The 18,045-nt window shown below is 44.4% G+C and overlaps 1 long non-coding RNA gene across 1 annotated transcript; it reads left to right on the top strand.

Moving 5' to 3' along the window:
• Positions 1 to 909: 909 nt before the first annotated feature.
• On the top strand, positions 910 to 17,280 carry LOC107309603 (uncharacterized). The gene is made up of 3 exons (XR_001553249.3): positions 910 to 7,347; positions 8,346 to 8,455; positions 11,120 to 17,280. It is a non-coding gene; the product is annotated as an uncharacterized LOC107309603 (long non-coding RNA).
• The last annotated feature ends 765 nt before the right edge of the window (positions 17,281 to 18,045 follow it).

The raw sequence follows: 18,045 nt of genomic DNA, 5'->3' as shown, positions 1-18,045 counted from the left end.
CTACCAGAGCTCATGTACCTTGCTACATGGATAGTTTCATCCTGGCTTCAAGCTAAGGTGTCAGACTGTGATGTGGGGTTACCAAGGAGCCAGCATGTGGGACTGTGCTGCAGGTACCAAAGAGGAAAGGATGGCCGAGTAACCTCCTTCTCAGCCATCTCCAGGGATTTACACTGCGTGGTTTATGAGAAAGTACTTCCTTTTTTTCTGTGTGCACTTCCCACCTACCAATCTGCTGAATATCCCCTTGTTCTGCAAAGGAGGAAAACAAGAAGCCCCTGATCTCTCTTCTCCACATCATTTCTCATTGCCCACTGTCACCTTCAGGACCTCTCCTACTTTTCTGCTTTGCAGAGCATGCAGTCTCGCTCCTTCAAATCTCTCTTTGGTTGGGAAAGTTTCACATTTGTTGTGTTTAAGAACTTCCCCAAGGCCTTGTGATGATACCTTCTGTGAAATCCATCGAGCAGTGAATACACAGTATTATTCCTGGGTCTGCCTAATGCCTGGTTGCTTGAAATGTCTTAAAATCTGCTCTTTTTCTGTCTTTCATCCCACTCTTTAAACTTCCTAATGTCTCGTCGATGTTTCTGATTGCCTGTTTAGCTCTGCATTGCCACCTGGGTCACTTCATGAAACCGAGGCGGTTAATTTAGAGCCCTTAAGGTGCTTGAAATGCTCCCATTACGCCTCCAGCCTGGATGACTTTACATTTACTGACACTGAATTTAATTTCTGTTCATCTAACTAGTTCATGTCTCCAAAGATAATAGCAAAGAATTCCTCGAGGGCACTTTACCAGGAGAAGTGTGGCTTCATGTTCATTACCAACCAACCTGTGTAATGACGAAGATGTCCTAAGGAAACGTCTATGCAGACTTTGCTTGGAGTGCCAAGGTGAGGAGGGGGGAACCTGTTTTAGACACTCAGGTTTCATGTGCAAGCAACATAATAAAGCAGCACCCTTTGTGGCTGAAGGCGATGTCGCCGGGGTTAATGATGGATGACTTCCATTTGCAGGGCTGGTGCTGGTGCACTGTCTGAGCACCCCAACCCAACTCAGCAGGTGTTTGTAATGACACACATCAGACCATAGTGCTGGCTTCTTTCTGTTTCCCAGTAGCAAGTCAAGTAAGAAACGAAGGATTTATCCTAACCACATAGAGAAAATTTTTGTGTAGGAATCATCCTGGTGAAGGATATTCGTGCAGCACACGGATCCAAATTTTCACATGGATTTATTAAGAAAGCTTTTCCTGGAACCAAAAAAATCCAGAGTCAGACAGACACTTTGGGCATAAACACGTCTCTGGCAATCTTGGTGGTTCGCTCTGAGCACACCCACTCCTCCCTGCTGTCTGGAGCAGAGAGGCCACGGGGGTGTTTCAGTGCACTTTAGCAACCGCCTGCATGGCTACAGCCCGCCACGCACAGCCCGAGAGCTGCTCACCTCCTCACGTATTAACTAAGTATTCCACAGAGCTTCAAAATAATCAGCAGATGACAACTGTGCGCCCTTTTGTCATCTGCTTTGCGGCATTACGTTGCCACCATAGCACCATTAAAGCAGTGACATTTGGGATGTGAACATATTCAGGTTCACAGCAATCTTGCTCACTACAATCCTTCCACCTCCTCCACTTCCACTCACTTGGAAAACTGGGGAGGACATGTGCAGCTCCCAACTCCTTCCTTTGCTGGGCACCTCTCTCTGAGCATCCCCAGCATTGCTGATGCTCTCAGGCCAGCGGAGCGGCTGCCCCGTGCTGCTGGACCTCCTGCCCTGCCTCACAGCGAAGCTATTTTAGACCCTGCCAAATTCAGCAGTGTTGATGCATTTCTCATCCCTCTCCCTGTAATATCTAGTTGCCGTAGTTACCTCATGTATCTAAGGCAACCAGATGTTGCAGACGAAGGCACTGAAATAGCATCAACAAGTGCGAGGATGGCAAGTGCTGTATCTGGCTGCCCAGAACTAAGCTGCCCAGGGCTGATTCCCACCAAGGAAGGGATCTCTGAAGAGCTGTGAAGGGATTTTTGGAGCACGTGGCCATTCTTATCAAGTTTTTGCAGGACAAAAGATAACAAAAATAATAAAAAAAAATCCAATCTAGAAAAGGAGCAGATGAGGCATGTTTTGTTCAAATAAGCTGCAGAGGAAAAAGAGTGGAAAACTCCTAAGCTAAGCATGGCTATGTTACGAGGAAAATTACAGTGGATCTACAGCACCTTGGGTGCTGCCATATTCCAACAGGAGCATCACTCTGCAGCTGCTCTCCTGCACCTCCCTCCCTCCTACAAAGGCTCCGGCTCCACGTGAGGGCCCAAAGAGAGCCCTGAGCAATTAATTCAGGTAGTAAAAGCACCCTCCCTCCTAAGGCTGTCAAAGCACAAATCAGGCACAACACCTTTTCAGGGAACCTTTCTCACCACTGAGGGAAGCAGGTGCTTAGTATTGCATTAATTTTAAACCCCTAATTAGTGTGACTTGAATCCTGGCCCAATTCCAGGTTAATTCATTATATTCTTCCAAACAGAGCTCCCCGCTGGCTTTATTTGCATGCAGCAGGCTGGGTGCCCAACCCATCAACACCTTCTCTTTGCTCTGCTCTGCATGAAGGGAATGGAGTGGCATGGAGCTCCATGGAGTTGTGGCTGCTATGGCACCAGCTTGGCAGCCCAGTTGCACGCTGTTATCATAGTACCATCTAGGCTGGAAAAGACCTGTATGATCCTTAAATCCAACCATCTGCCTGGCCTACAGAGTCCCATCGCTAGGCCATGTCCTCTGACACGTATGTCAGCTCTGCTTCTGGCTCTGCAGAATTTCAGCTGAGTAAGAACTGCTGGGTCACCAAATGCACTAGGGCAAGGAGCAGTACAGGAGGGATGAGGAAAAGGACATGGCATGTTTCAGCCAGGATTTCAGCTTGGCTGAGTTCTCAAGCGATCAGAGACACAGAAATGTCATTGTGCAGAGCTGGCTCCAGGGCTCGTCACGCCTCAAGCTGTGAGGTGAAGGTGAGGGGAGAGGACGGCAGCAGGGGCATTGTGAAGGGTGTTCAGGCACCGGCATAGCCTGGTGCACAGCAAATGTGAGGAGAATGATGACTTCTTAGGTGTTTACTGGACTGGACAGGATGCACTTAAGACCTGTGTGAGCAATTAATGTTGATTAGCAGTTCCCTCTGCTGGCTGAGCTAATGAAGTTATGGCTTCTGTCCTACAGGCGTATTTCTGCTGCTGGAAGATGCAGTTGAGCCAAGTGATAAGATGTCTCTGCACATAACCTAATGAGGACAGCTACACAAAACAGTGCTTGGGGGATCTGTGCGACAAATGATAAAAGCACAGCTCCCTCTTCTGCCATCAAACTCCTTTCTGGTAATGAAAAGAGCAGAGCAGCCAGGGCTGCTTGCTCTAGGAGTGATCCTGACATGTGTTTCCCCAGATAGTTCAGAGCCACTGCTGATGAGAATTTGTATTGGTTCTGTTGCTGCATCATCTCATGTGTTTGCATGTGCGTACAGGTGCTGTCTGAGTGGGATCTGGAGCAAGAGTGGGAATCTACCAATTGTTTAATATGTTATTTTAAGAGGCTGTGAGGTTTTTGTTTGTTTTGTTTTTTAATGGGGCAAAATACTTTTCCTTCCTCCTTTCTACCTTTAAGGAAGAGTAAAACAGACCATTAAGGAGTCTTCTGCATCTCTCACATGAGATGGAGATGTGGTGACTTACATAAAACAAGTTACGAGCCAATTGTTATGAAACTCCAAAGTTTAAATCACTGTGAAATAAGAAATAGAGAAAGCCCATTTCAGGCCAGGTAGCTCATATCCGAGCTGCTTCCTTCTGTCCAAGCATCCCTCCATGATGAGGTTCAGCAGGAAATGAAGGCTTGCTGCGAATCCACTGTCTGCTCACAGACCTGAAATCATCAGCTGGAGTCACAGCTCACACAGCGATCCTAGGAAAACATTGTTACAGACAAATGTGCTTCTCTTTTATTCTATGGATTTATGTGTGTTTGTTTTGAATGTGACTCACTGATCTGCTGTACGCTTTGGGATATCACTATCTACTTCTCTCTGTGGAGTGGGGCTGATGCCAGCCCACCTGTGCCACAAGGCCGTACAGACACACACAAGGGAGGGTATGAAACTAGGCGACTGTTTTCACATCCAGGGCAACTGGCTTGAATCCCGTGTTTCCAGCTGCTGAATGCTTTCCACCATGGGATTCTTGTGGGTTTTTGTGAAGAGCTCTTGCACCTTCTGCCTCTCCACCACTCGGCAAGGAGCAGGGCTGGATGCTGGACAGCCACTAACAGCCTTGCCAGGGAAACCTGCTCCTGTCTGGCCAAAGCTGTAAAGGGTTTGAAGTATGGACTTGAACTCCTCAGGAAAACTTCTGCTACACCCAAAGCAATAGCTGAACACAAGCATCCTGTGCCCAGACCGGGCTTACTGTGGGAACGGCTGGATGCAGCCAGGGAAAGAAGGCGGCTCAGAGAGCGGCTGCAGTGGGAGGCAAGGACGGCCAAGCTAAACAATGTCCGTCTGCTTCCACATCCTCCTGCTCCTCCTCAGGAACACGATGGGGAGCAGCTGCCCTCCCACGTGAGCTGGGCTCAGGGTGCCCTGTTCAGATTCTCACTATCCAGGGGCCAGTGACCCCTGCTATGCCCAGCCTCTGCTGGCATCAAGCCTTTGGGCTTCAGCTCTCCCCTGTGCTGCTCAAGTGCTCCTGGCTGGGTGCACTCTCACTTTCTTACTTGAACCCTGTGAATTTGCATACAGAAAGCCCCATTAACCCTGATCAAGTGACATTCATGTTGTGGTGTTAAGTGGCCAGAAGCAGAGAAGGTCAAGTTGTGAACTGAACACGTTTCCCTTCTAAAACTGAAACAATTGGTGCTGTCACGGGAATTTCTCAGGGGCATGTTCATAATAATTGCACAGCTTTTCTTGATGGTTTTTCACCAATACATTACAATTGAATTTCTGCAATGGCAGGAAGCTTGGTGAAAGTAAAATGCCATACCCTTTAAAAATATGTATATTTTTTTACATAAGGTATTGAGCCTTATATACAGATGCATTAATTCACTGTTACTGTTTGAAATGTATTTGATTTAAGCTACTAATTATATTAGCTATTAGATAATAACTGTAATAGAGCTGCAAGAGTCCTCATTCCCTGCATGGTCCGAGCTACCAGCTCCTCAATAAGGACTGGGTCGTTGCTAGCTAATGACCCTCAAATAGTTCCCGACTTAGTGAGGCACAATCAGTGCTTACATGGCTTATTGCTTTATATGCTGGGCTACTTGACCCTCTACAGTTACTGCTCTAACTGGGTTAGGAGGTTGCATTTCAGCAGACAGAGAAGTGAGAAACTGGGGAAACCCCAAGTAGAAATATATTCATGGCAAGAGCTGCTTTTGTGCATGCACACACATTTCATAGGCCTCAGTCAGGTGGGAAATTCAGAGGTCCCAGTGTGAAAGCTCAGAAGTATCAGTATGCAAATGTGGGAGCTCTCATACGTGGGCTCCCTGTTCCCAGCATCAAAATGACAGTGCCATACCACAAATATGGCACACTATGGTGTGCAGCACCGAGCCATTTCAGCCACTGAACCTGCGGGTTGTTTCATTAGTGGGGTATGGGGATGACTACATGCAGGTACATACACATAGAGATAGCCAAGGAGGGAAACAAAACAGAGGATGTAGAAAAAGAGATTCAGCAGCAGCAGCAAGGAGGAGATGGGCTGGTCTTCTTTTTTTAAGGCCTTGAGAAGTTAATTTTCACTTCATACCCATCAGGTGTGGGGCTTCTGAGCAGCAACCCAGCAGCTTGCAGGCTCCAGCTGCAGGATAAAGGTCTTGTGGATGCTTTGGGGTATTCTACCACACGCTGGGGACCTGTGTGGATGAGCACGTGGAGGTGACTGTGCCAGAAGGCTGATGGCTGAGCATTTGGGTCCAGAAACAGCAATGGAAAGTGAGAGGAGAGAGAGAGCAGGAGGTACTTGGCCAAGGAGGGTGAGGCAGGAAGGCCCAGGCAGGCTGAGGGAAGAGGAGGAGGCTTTTGGGTACGTGAAGGTGTGGTGAGAAACTTGCATCATGTTTCAGAAAGCAAAACGTGCTGTCCACAAACCTGACTGAGAACAAATTCTGAAGATCATTTTAAAAATCATATAGAGTAATTGAGAGCAAAGCTGTACTTAATTTGGTTATAATCCTTTGCATTGAGATGTATTTCAACTGAACTTAAGACTTCTGAGTGCCATTCAGAGAAGAAACCTGATAACTTTTGGCAGAGGGAAGGACTGCCTTGTTAGAATTAAATTCTCTCAGCTGGCATGTTTATCACTTAGAGATCAATGCAAACCAGAGGATAAATAAAAGCAGATTTTGAAAGTGAACAGGCAGACGTTCAGGCTCCAAAAGTCTGTTCTGGGCTGGGGAGGAGAGTGTTCCTTTTGTTTTTCTGCCTTGAAGAAAATGGAATTGAAATGTATTTAATTGACAGGTTGGTATCTTGTTTGCAGACCTGGTAAATCAGTGGACAGCATAGCAGAGGTCTTGCATCTGCTGCCCCTCAAGACCTATGAATTTGCCTCGCTAAATGCAGGCACTGAAACTGAGTTTATCTTCCAAGGTGGTGTTCTTTAACAGGAAGCACGTGGTCCAGTTCTTAACAGGACTTGGATGGGGCTAAAGCTGCTGAACAGCACAGTGATGGTTTTATAAAAGAAACTGTATTTTCCCATGGAGACTTGGTATTTCAAAGGAAAAGAGAGCCAGGAGTGTGTTTGTTTCTCATGATAGACTGACAAACTCTCTGTCTTCCCTGATCTTGGTTTGGAACTGCTTCTTCCCTCCCTCTGCCATCTCCTGCTCTCATGCTCAGCCACACCAGCCCCACCCCACCAAAATGGTCAAGCTGGCATCCCCATAAGTGCTGCTGTCTCCGCTTTCTGGAAAAGCCCATGAAATGAACATGACCAGGTTTTATCCAAATGCTTCTTTTCTTACTGAAGAAGGTCGGCGTGAGGCCTACCTTGTCTCACTGGCTACCTCAAAGCACCTTGTGTTGTTATGATGCTGATAAAAGGAAATGAGGAGTGCTAAGCCTCCAGGACGCTGAGATCTGGACATCTGGCGCTGATGAATATCTCTTCATTGCCTCTGTGCCTTTCCCCATTGACTGACCGCTGTGTCTGGCCTTACACTGTGAGCTGCATGCAAGCCGTCCTTTTATCCTGTTTGTCCTGAGTATAATGGAACCTGCATCCTCGCTTGAGATCTCAAAGGCTTTCTGTAATTAAACACTTAAGGTGAGTATGAGTAGCTGAAATCTCTTCATTAGCAACTGTTTTTGTGGATAGAGTAAGATTTCAATGCAGGTTTCAAACATGGATGCCTTTCATTCAGTGGTTCTTCCTGTGCTTTATGTATGTAATTGTGTGCTCTAGTAGGAATGGTGTAGATGGGTGCAGAGCTATAATATTTTTAGAGCAACAACGGGGTGAGGAAAAAATATGATGAGTGTGGGAAGACACGGCCTGTTTCTGTAACGTGCTATATTTGAACTGGAGCCTATCCTACAACTGCCTCCAATAGACAGATAAATCATTATGCAGGGGAAGAATTACAACAGTGACATGTGCCATGTTTATAAGCAAAATCTCATTTGCCCCTGTCAGGGAGAGGATCTTCCATTGCAGGAATGTGTGGCCTTTGTGTGACCCACGTGGATCATCGACTCCAAGTCCTGCCTCCACACAGGACAACACGAGAATCAAACTCTGTCTGAAGGTGTTGTCCAAAAGCTCCTTGAACTCTAACAGTTACAGATGTTTGCCCAGCTCCCTAATCTATCAGGATCTCTCAGCAAGGCTTCTTCACTCCTGCGGGAGCTTACAGCTCCTGCCAGTTCAGTGCTGCCCATGGACTTGCTTAGTATAAGTTGGATGCCTGTGTCCAGGTCATTTTCAGAACAAAATTAAAAAGAACTGGCCCTGAAATGGAGCCCTGCCAGCGACTGGTCGCCAGCCTGATGTAAGCTCACTTACTATAGCCCTCTGAGCCTGACCTGTCAGCCAATTGTTCACCCATCACATTCTGGTTTTGTCTAATTGTATGCTGGAGAATTTTTCCAGAAGGATACTGTGACAAACAGTATAAAAGCTTTGCTGAGATCCAGAAAGATTATACTAACAGGCTTCCCTTGGTCAATTGAGTGGGTAGCACTGTCATAAAAGGAGGCTAAGTTCATTAAACAGGACTTTCCCCTTGTGAACACAGCTGTGACCAATGACTTTATTGTTTCCAGGTGTTTTCCAGAGATGGGGTTTGGATTTTGGGTGGTCCTGTGTGGAGCTGGGAGCTGGACTTGGTGATCCTTGTGGGTCCCTTCCAACTGAGGATATTCTGTGATTCTATGTAAGTCTTACACGAACACATCCTTTCTTTCTGGGTGCTGTTATGGGATCAACAAACTACTTTGTTGTACCAATTGCACTTACGCTAGTTAATAACTGGTCTAGAAGTAGGACAACTTCTTTAAGTGTTAGCACATACAAGTACAGTACACATCTATCTTCCTCTGTTTCTTTGGAAAGGGAGCAATAATGAAAATATTTAAAGTTTTTGATAGTTCTGTATCACGGGTGGGCTGGGATTCAGGAAAGACACCGGATTTGCTTGGATTTAAGCAAAGAACATTGAAAACAGAGACTGAGTAGTTCAAAGTATGTGTAATAGGAGATGAGGTCTGCACCAAATAAATTGCCAGATTAAGTAAACTCAAATGTAGTACCTAATTAATATTATGACTGTGGTGTCTGCTTGGTGGTCTCTGCAAAGAGCAAGTTTTCACCTTGTAGAGATCCCCAGGGTATAGTTAGTAATAGCTCGAAAGTGGACAACCCTGGCCCAAGCCTGGAGATTAGAAAACATTTAGGATTCATGTCCATTACAGTTTAAATTGGTGTAAATCAGAGCAGGAACAAGCGTAATTCTAGTCCTAGCTAAACGCTTGCTTTGCCTCAACATAAAGTTTATCCAATGATGAGACAGTTTAAAGTGTGAAGCAGAAAAGTAATGGATGCAAAACTATAATTACAAAGTTAAAGAAAGCAATTAAAAATCCAGTAACTTTGTGCTCAGTTCACTGCCTGAACTGAAATGCAGTAGGATTAGAAAAGCACCTGAGTTGATGAAGAGAAAAGGAAGGACATATCAGAGCAGGGTTGGAGCAGCTCATGCCGTCATCCTGGGCAGCCATTTTTTTATGCGCAACAGAACTGAGTTGAAGTATCTATTGCAAGACTGAAAAATCCCAATGGTTTATTTATCCCTACAGCTGGTTGACAGTAGGAAGATAATGCCAGTTTTCAGACATCACCAAGGATTTCATCATAACTAATACATAACTATGTGTCACTTGAGCTTTGGCAAAACAATGTTTTTTTTTCAGTGCAGATACATTTTGTTGGAAGTCCTGACTGCTCCAATTGTTTTGCTTCCATTTTAAACTACTTTTTACATGGGTATGGGTCTATACAAGGGACCTTCATATTGAGTCTTCACAGGGTCAAGCAACGCAGGTTAGGAATACAAAACTGTTTGCTTCACAAAATCACACAGAATTATCAAGGTTGGAAAAGACCTAGAAGATCATCCAGTCCAACCATTACCGATACTTCCCGGCTAAACCATATCCCTCAACACAACATCCAAACATTTCTTGAACACTCCCATGGTCGGTGACTCCACCACCTCCCTGGGCAGTGCATTCCAATGCCTGACTACCCTTTCCGAGAAGTAATACTTCCTAATGCCCAGCCTGAATCTGCCCTGGCACAGCTTGGAACCATTCCCTCTAGTTCTATCACTGTCTACATGAGAGAAAAGGCCGGCCCCTAGCTCATTACAACCTCCCTTCAGAGGTCCTTTGGAACCTCCTGTTTCTTGTCCTCTGCAGTTGCTTCCTTCAGCCATCACTCCCGAAGATGGAATTGCTGGAAAGATTACATCTGCTGGGGATAAATTCTTAAATGAATGAGGCTTAAATGTGTTTATTTCAATTTCTGCACCTTGGAAAAGAACTCGGTAATTTCTTAATGGTCCCCCAGGAGAGGGTTAAGATTAAGTAAACAGTGTCTGAAAAGCACTTGGCAGATGGCAAAAGAAGTCCAAGTATTTTCAGAGCTCTGGTGAGAGGAAACCTCTCGTTAGGCTGCATGTCTCAAATCAGCTTCAGCAGATTTATTTCTTCTCTGATTGTGAGCTTTAAAAGGAGAAGACATGTTCACGTTTCTGGCACTTGCAGTCTGAAATTCTCATATCTGTCACATTCTTTTGGCTTTTGTCTTGTGTTCATTACTGTGCTCTTTAAGTGCTTAAAAAACTTGAGCTCTTTGGACAGCATAAATTTAAAATTAGCCAGAGTGTGTTGTTCAGAGGTATTCATGGAGCTGGAAACCCCTTGGAGCTCATAAGATGCTGGGTTTAAGCTACGTATCCAAGCTAGACATTCGCATTTCAAAGTGTTGGGGGGTATTTCTTGTTTTTGAAGCATTTAAACAGAATGTTTGGTGCTGATGAATGATGATCCCTGGAGAAATAGGAAAGGAAAAGAAAAGAAGAATTGGGCACAACTATCTCGCAACCAGCTTCCAATGCAGAACAGCAATTAAATTGGTAAAACATTAAATTGTGAAAGGATTTAAAATCCTGGTACAGAACATCCCTTCCCATGGAACTGCAGTGCCTTTTTAGGGATCCCACAACAAGGTTTCAGCAGCGTAATTCACGTGGTTTAATTGATTTTTCCACCTTTTCTCTACGAAGTGATAAAGCTCGTTGTCAAGTCAGATAAGAAAGCTGAGCTGTGGACTGCATGTTCACAGCATTTTCCAATTTCAGCTTTCTATCACTGGGGCTTTTTCATCATCCCTAGGCAAACTCGATGTATTATGGTTTGTTATTCATTTAGCATCTCAAAGTACACCAGGCATATTAAAGATAGAAAAGCAAAATGTGTCCCCGACTAAGAGAGAATTTCTTAATTACTATTTCATTTTGTATGTTATTACTTTCTAGAGGCCCTGATCAATGCCTTGGTCACTGCACAAATACAGAGGAAGGATCAGTCACACACAGGTGAGTTTATCTCCAAAACATATGGTTCAGGTGTAGGGTGGAACGAAAGGAAGCTCTTGAATGGAGACCTCTGGCAAACGCATTAGTCCATACCAGTCTTGAGCCAGCCAGCTCTGGAAGCAGCATCACTGCCCATCTTGGAAGCAGTGCCGGCCTCATCCATTGTTGTCCTTTCGGCAGCCTGGCTTCTATAGATGATGTCTTCTCTTGCAGCAGGCAGATCTTAGCACCTCTGGGGAGGGATACCGAGCAACCTTGTTTGGCCAACACTGCAGGAGCAGAAAGGTTATAGTGACAGGAGGCAATGGAGGCCCCTGGGACTTGCAAAAACTGGTCACTGCTGTGTGTAGATGTGCACTGAATTGCACCCTGGGGGATCAGCCTTCTTCAAACACAGGTCTGGGCTCTCCTCAGTACCAAAATGGGCCTCTTACAGTCAACTGGCATGTCTGTTCTCTAGCCCACTTCAGGGCTGCTCTTAAGTTCTACTGAGACTGAAACTGGAGGGACCAAGATATCTGGCATGAGTCACAGCAAGGAAACATCATCTGGGCTAAGCGAAGATTTATTAAAGGAATGCCTTTCAAAGACCATCAAAAGGCATCATATTGGTATGTAATAGTAAGTATTTAAGGAGTAAGAGAAGTTACGTACCAAATGAAATAAAGGGGAGAAAAAGGGATAAAGTCAGTAAACCTGGGATTAGCTTAATTGAGAGGAAGATGCTAAGAGTACTTAAGACCATTAGTTATTAAAGCATTTGACCAATACTTCTTTAGCCAGGCTTTCCACACTGGGCGGGGGGAACCAACCAAAAAACCCACTGTTCTTCTTTGAAATACTGATTGCTCATTCAATATATTCTAGAGAAAGCAAGGATGACTAGCCTATTATTTTCAAGAGTTAGTAGATGATTGTGTGGATGATAATTATATCCTGTTAGAAACATCCCTTGAGGTAGGGATGGAATAGAGGCAGGGTGAAATGGCATAAATTTATGGCTCTTCACTTGTCTTCAATTATTAAGGATAGTCTGTAACTGAGGATAAAGGAAATGAGTGAGGCTTTGGGCTTTGACCACTTGAAATGTCTCTTTCTGCTAAGCAAAGTACAAGATGGACTTGATGATCCTCGTGGGTCTCTTCCAACTTGGGATATTCTATGATGAGTGATTCTATAGTTCTGTGTTGGAGCACCTTTGCTTAACTGGAATGAGAATGTGTCTTTATAAGAAAAAAAAGAAACAGCTGGCCTCAAAATTGGACAACACTACCACAAAACCAAACCACCCAACCAGGAAAGGAAAAGTGGAAGCTAGTGGCACTCTAGGGGCTAAGGCTGAGTACTGTCTGAGCTGAGGATGGTACTGGTGATGCACTCAGCATTTTTTATACTACAATTTCCCACTTCAGGTTTGCTTGACTTTCTTGATTTTAGTAATGATTTTTGTGCTGCTTTCCCTCAAATATCCCAGATTGTAAGCCATCCCACTCATGTGCCGTGAAGTCCTAATAAATATATATCAGACTTAAAAAGCTTACACAAGCGTCGTTATTTCAGTGCAACCTACTCATCCTTCAGAATTAGAAAATGAGAAGCATCTCCAGCATGAAACATCTACTCATCAAGAGATTTCCAATTCTTTGTTCTGTTTTTCAAGAGGATTGCCAAATGGAGAAGTTAGTAGCGTGGATTTACACCTGAGCTGAATACTGGATGTCCCCAGAGAGCAAATGTGAAAGCATTCAAGGACTGATCATTTGAACTACAAACTTCTCAACATAAACACGTACATTGCGGGAGACAGTGTGAAAGCGTGCAGAGCTGGAATCAAGTGAGCAATAACAACTGACTACCCCATGCCTCAAGTAATACTGTGAAATGATGGCAGCTCTCAGCCTGGAGGAAGATCTCTCATCTCATTGTACAGCCCAGCTTGCTGGCTAAAACCTGCAAAGTCCCAGTGTTGAGAAATCAGCTCTGGCGGTTGCAGGAGCCGTTCTCTTCTTGAGGCCTCCCATGGGACGTAAGCCACACGTGGCAGGAGAGGGGTTTCCCTGGCTGTAGCTAAGATGCTCAGGCTGTGTAGAATGCCATGCTCTGAGCACTGACAGCGACTGTTTTGCACAGTGATGGTGAGAGCTATGTGTCTAATTTGGGCAGCAGCAGATGGGACTCCTAAGACAGCAAGAGACTGGCACTACCAGCAGAGGGAAGGGATAATGTGTTCCTTCTGCAGCAGAAATCTCACAAATGACTCATGACTCTTCTGCAGCTCATGCTGGCATCAATTGGTCTTTCTAACCGTGACTGCACATTTTAAAGGTCAAGATATAATGCTTCTTTTCCAAGAACCTTTGAGTTCATACTGATGAGGGTTTTGTTCTGAAGGACACAGAAGTTCCTTATGGTCTAACCAGGAGTTTTCTCCTGCTGGCACAAGTCTAGAGATGATGAAATAATCTAGCCAATAAATCTCTCAGGGGAGTTTGATTCCCGGGTCCTAAATGCACACATAATTATCATGTACATGACTAACACCAAGCAGGCCTCGTGCTTGGGCTCTGGCATGTCTGAGCCGCACCTACATTCCTCCTGCAGGCCCTCATTTGAGAACAGATTTCAATTAACCATGATCAGATGTTTAAGGTGGCCTCGGTCTTTTATTTTACGCGTAGGTGTTTAAATTTCACTGCTTTACTCTTAAGGATACAGTTGGCTGCTAACTAGAACAGGGGCTGATTTAGGCATGTGCTTGAATGGTTTCAATAGGGCTTCCCATGACAGCATAACCCCAGCGCTGGCTGAACTGTGTGTGCAGATTGCCCACGTGCATTGTGAAAGCTTACAGCAACGGCTCTCCTATTTCCCACACTAACTGGCATTGCTCCACTGTCCTCTGCAAAAAGTGAAAGCCCAAAGCTGAATGCTTTTGGAAATTGTGTTTGTTCTCCCCAGGATGAATTCTCACCTACATGAGGCAGTTTTCTGTGCAAATTCCAGTTCTGGCACAGTTTGTGCTTGCTTGAAATCATCGTGATCTAAATCAGCACAGCCTGTGATCTATGGCAGTGAAGCCACTGTGAGAATTTCCATTAGAGAAACTGCTGGTTCGAAGATCCAAAGGATACAAATATCCCAATGCTACTTATTCTTCAGTCTCTCTAAGTTCTCTTGTTAGCTGTCATTTACCAATTTACACAGAGACGAGTAAACCAGTGCTGACTACCTTTTGTCCCATGGGTTGTAACCCCGTGCAGGTAAGTAGCCGTCTACACATAAGCTGAAATCTTTGTTTCGTAACGTTTCTTTCATACATTTCTGATCAACATCCAGTTTAAAATAGTAATAATTCACCTTTGATAGTTAGATAAAAAAAAGGGGTTGCAGCCTCAGTTCAGCTTTCCTTGACTGGTGAACTGAAATTTGTGTTTCGTAACAGTACCTTTATTAGCCAGCTTGCCACAGAGGCCTGGGACAGGTGACCTTTGCAAATCAGTAACCAACTTTGACTTCAGAAATTGTCTTTCATAACCATGTTAATCCCAGGGACACACCCTCTGCCTACACTGAACGTATTTTTCAGCAACTTTAAGCTAAAAACGGCATGCGAGTGATTGAAATCGCATTTAAAACCTTGTGTTCATTCCCGCATGGGATGCAAACACGATTAGGACTAAGGGTCATTTGCATTTCACTGGTCATATTGAGTATTAAGTTGTAGCAGCACCTGTCTTCATGCCACGTGTGTATAGGGAAAAAACAATCATTTTTAAACATAGCTTTAGCTTTCAAAACTGCCTTATAACACGCCATGAAATGGTCCATCCAACACGACTAATCTTAAGTAATAAAATGTCCTGCCAGTGCTGGTTTTATTTCTAGAGGAATATGATCTCAGATTCAGAGGATCCGTAATTAAAATGAGCACTTAAATGTATCCTTCTATTATTGAAAACGTAATTAGGCTACAAACAGTGTAGCTGGGAATGCGGCAAAGTAAATGCCACCATTTGTTCTGTCGAGTTGTCTCTTGATTGAGGGAGCCAACCTAAGAGGTGTTGCAGATATCCTAAGCCTTCCATCTATAGTCAGACTGCCTTATGCCGAGACATTAAATCCCATGTGTGCTTGTTATGTACAGGGGAATATAAGCTCGTTCAGCTCACGCTGAAAAAGAGGACACAGGAAAGAACAGATGAGCTCAAGCATTCAAAATCTATTCAATTAGGGGAAAAAAAAGTAATAACCTGTTGATTTGTCAGGCTTTGTTTTCAGTGGATTACAAATGATGGTGTTCTCAAGGCTTTCTTCTTCCCATTTTCGCAGCTAAATGGTAATGAATGCCTGTTCCATGAAGGGTAAGACACTCCAAAAAATGCCATCTGTCATAAGGTAAATGACAAATCACAAGTGAGCAAAACTGCTCAGACCTCTATGAGAGATCTCTATTTCCTGCTCTAGTTACGTTATTCCTTCTGTGTGTACCACACCGTGACCAGCTGAGCTGCTTTGAGAGGTTTGCCCTTGTTTTCCCCCCAGATTATGCTGTGTATCACACAACGTCGCAGTTCCTTCTCTCATCTCCTCTAACAGGCCACTAAGAAAATCAGGCTAAGACAAGGTCAGCTTATCACATCAGCGGTCATGCATTTCCCCACTGCTCGCTTCTTCCACTCACAGCCCTCAGTTTCACTTTCATTTCCCCTGGACACTTGGAGTTTCAGTTCTCATTTCAGATTGATCCAACTCTTCTCGCTACCATCTCCTTGAGCTACAAAAATACTTTCATGCTCTTCATTTTCTTTTCCCCTTTTCACGCTATTTGCTTTCCCGCTTTTCCTTTTCCTGTCTTTCAAATCTGTTTTCCTCAAGAATCGCAATTTAAACCATTAGGAAAAGGGAAACAAAGAAGGGCTGAGTGAATCAGATTCTTAAGTTTTTTTAAGTAATAAGTATCAGCTTAGGAACTGTCATGAATTGGGATGGATGTAGGCACAAGCTCAGGTATTGTCTAGACTTGGTGAGCGTACTTTCAACCATCACCTTCATGTGCACACTATTTATCCCACCTTTCTGGACTCAGGAATGAATCAGCAGACTTTCTCTCGCTCCCTTTATCCCCTTCTACCAAAACTAAATTCATTTTTGCCTCTCTGCAGTGTGGCCTGTTCGGAACTATTGCATTTCATTTGAATCACGTTTTGTTCAAGCATAAGAAATGTTACTTTCAGCATCCATTTAATTCTGATCCGGTATATTTTATTCAGATAGAAAAAAACTACATTCAAATTAAGCAGAAACCGCAAGCCTTGTTTTGGTGCATTCAGTGATTCCAGTTTGGCATATCTGCTATGATAGTCACAGTAATTCCTTTGGGGGGGAGGTGTGAGGGAACAAAAACCAGCGTAACAACGTGACTAGAATTACTGTAATTCTAGAATTACTACTTCACAATGACAATGTGAGAAAACATTATTCTGGGGTGTTATGATAACTTCTCTGACTAATAACTGCAAGGATTAGGAATGATTCGTGAGCCCATCAGGGCCTAAGTGGGGAACAGAGAACAGTGTAAAATAAAGAAGGATAAAATGGGTTTATGGAGTTTATGATGGGTTTATTCACCTTCCTTGTCCTGGGACTGACGGAGAACTGCTAACAACCTGGGATGATGTAGACTCAAACAGTCTCCCACACTCTGCTACATTTCTATTCACGACAATCTGTAACTATAATGAAAGGAGAGCTTTGCTGCTTCAGGTCCAAGTCCATTTGTGTTACTAGAAGAGGACAAAACGGCCATTAGGAAAGTAGAAGCCTAACATATCGTACCTTAAAGTTTACAGTGTTTTTAAATGAAATGCCATGGACTAACCACACAGATATGCGAAACTGGGATATGGTTTAGTCTGTAAGCAACATTTAAGAGTGGACCGATGCTCTGTGGCAAGTCTGAATGATGCATGCAAGATTATTATAATCTGCATGACATTTACTTGGTTAATAAATAGGCTCTTTCATTGCAGCACAATCAGCTTCTGGACAGATAGATAAGGGTGTTAGCACTGACTGTTCATACTTTCCTTTCCTGTAAACAGTTTAGGGATGCTGTTTTGCATAATTCTAATTAAAACACTCGCTGTGGTGTTCTGCAAGCAATGGGCTTGAGTCTGTTTCCAAATATACCATCTTTCTCTAAACGTGTGGGAACTGGAGCAAGAGGCACCACAACTTTCTGATTACTGACTACTGCTTAATGGTGTAATTGTAGGCTCTCCATCACCTCTGGTCACAACAGCTGGTAACTAAAGGGGCAAAATGAGGGTGAATCCAGTGAGCTGTTTCAGGACCAACTGTCCCTAAGGGCATTTTGCCATGTTTTCTTCTATTAATACTCCCTGTTTTTTTCCACACTGCAAAATCACCCAGAAAGCTGCATGATGCTGTAACAGCAGCAATACACTCTGTACTTAGCACAGGCGAGGCCGCACCTTGAGTTCAGTTTTGGGCCCCTCACTACGAGAAAGGCATTGAGGCCCTGGAGCGCTGTCAGAGAAGGGCAAGGAAGCTGTGAAGGGTGTGGAGCACAAGTTTGATGGGGAGTGGCTGAGGGAACTGGGATTGCTCAGTGTGGAGGAGGCTCAGGGGAGACCTGATCGCTCTCTATGACCTGGAAGGAGGTTGTGGCTACGGTTCTGTGAATATAAAACTGAGGGCTCTCACAATAGCAGTTCCCATCGTACTAGGAACGCAAACACTTGCACCAGCTGCGTTGTCCTACAGCTGCAGAGAGCCTTGGGGCCCACTCCTGCGGGCTGTGGACGAACACCTTTCACTCCAGTGGCTGAACACCTTTCACTCCA

The sequence above is a fragment of the Coturnix japonica genome, chromosome 2, assembly GCF_054131305.1.
Source record: "Coturnix japonica strain WE chromosome 2, WE-NBRP24, whole genome shotgun sequence".
Classification (NCBI taxonomy): Eukaryota; Metazoa; Chordata; class Aves; order Galliformes; family Phasianidae; genus Coturnix; species Coturnix japonica.
Note: the sequence above shows the minus strand (reverse complement) of the source record. Positions and strands in the feature narration are given on the sequence as shown.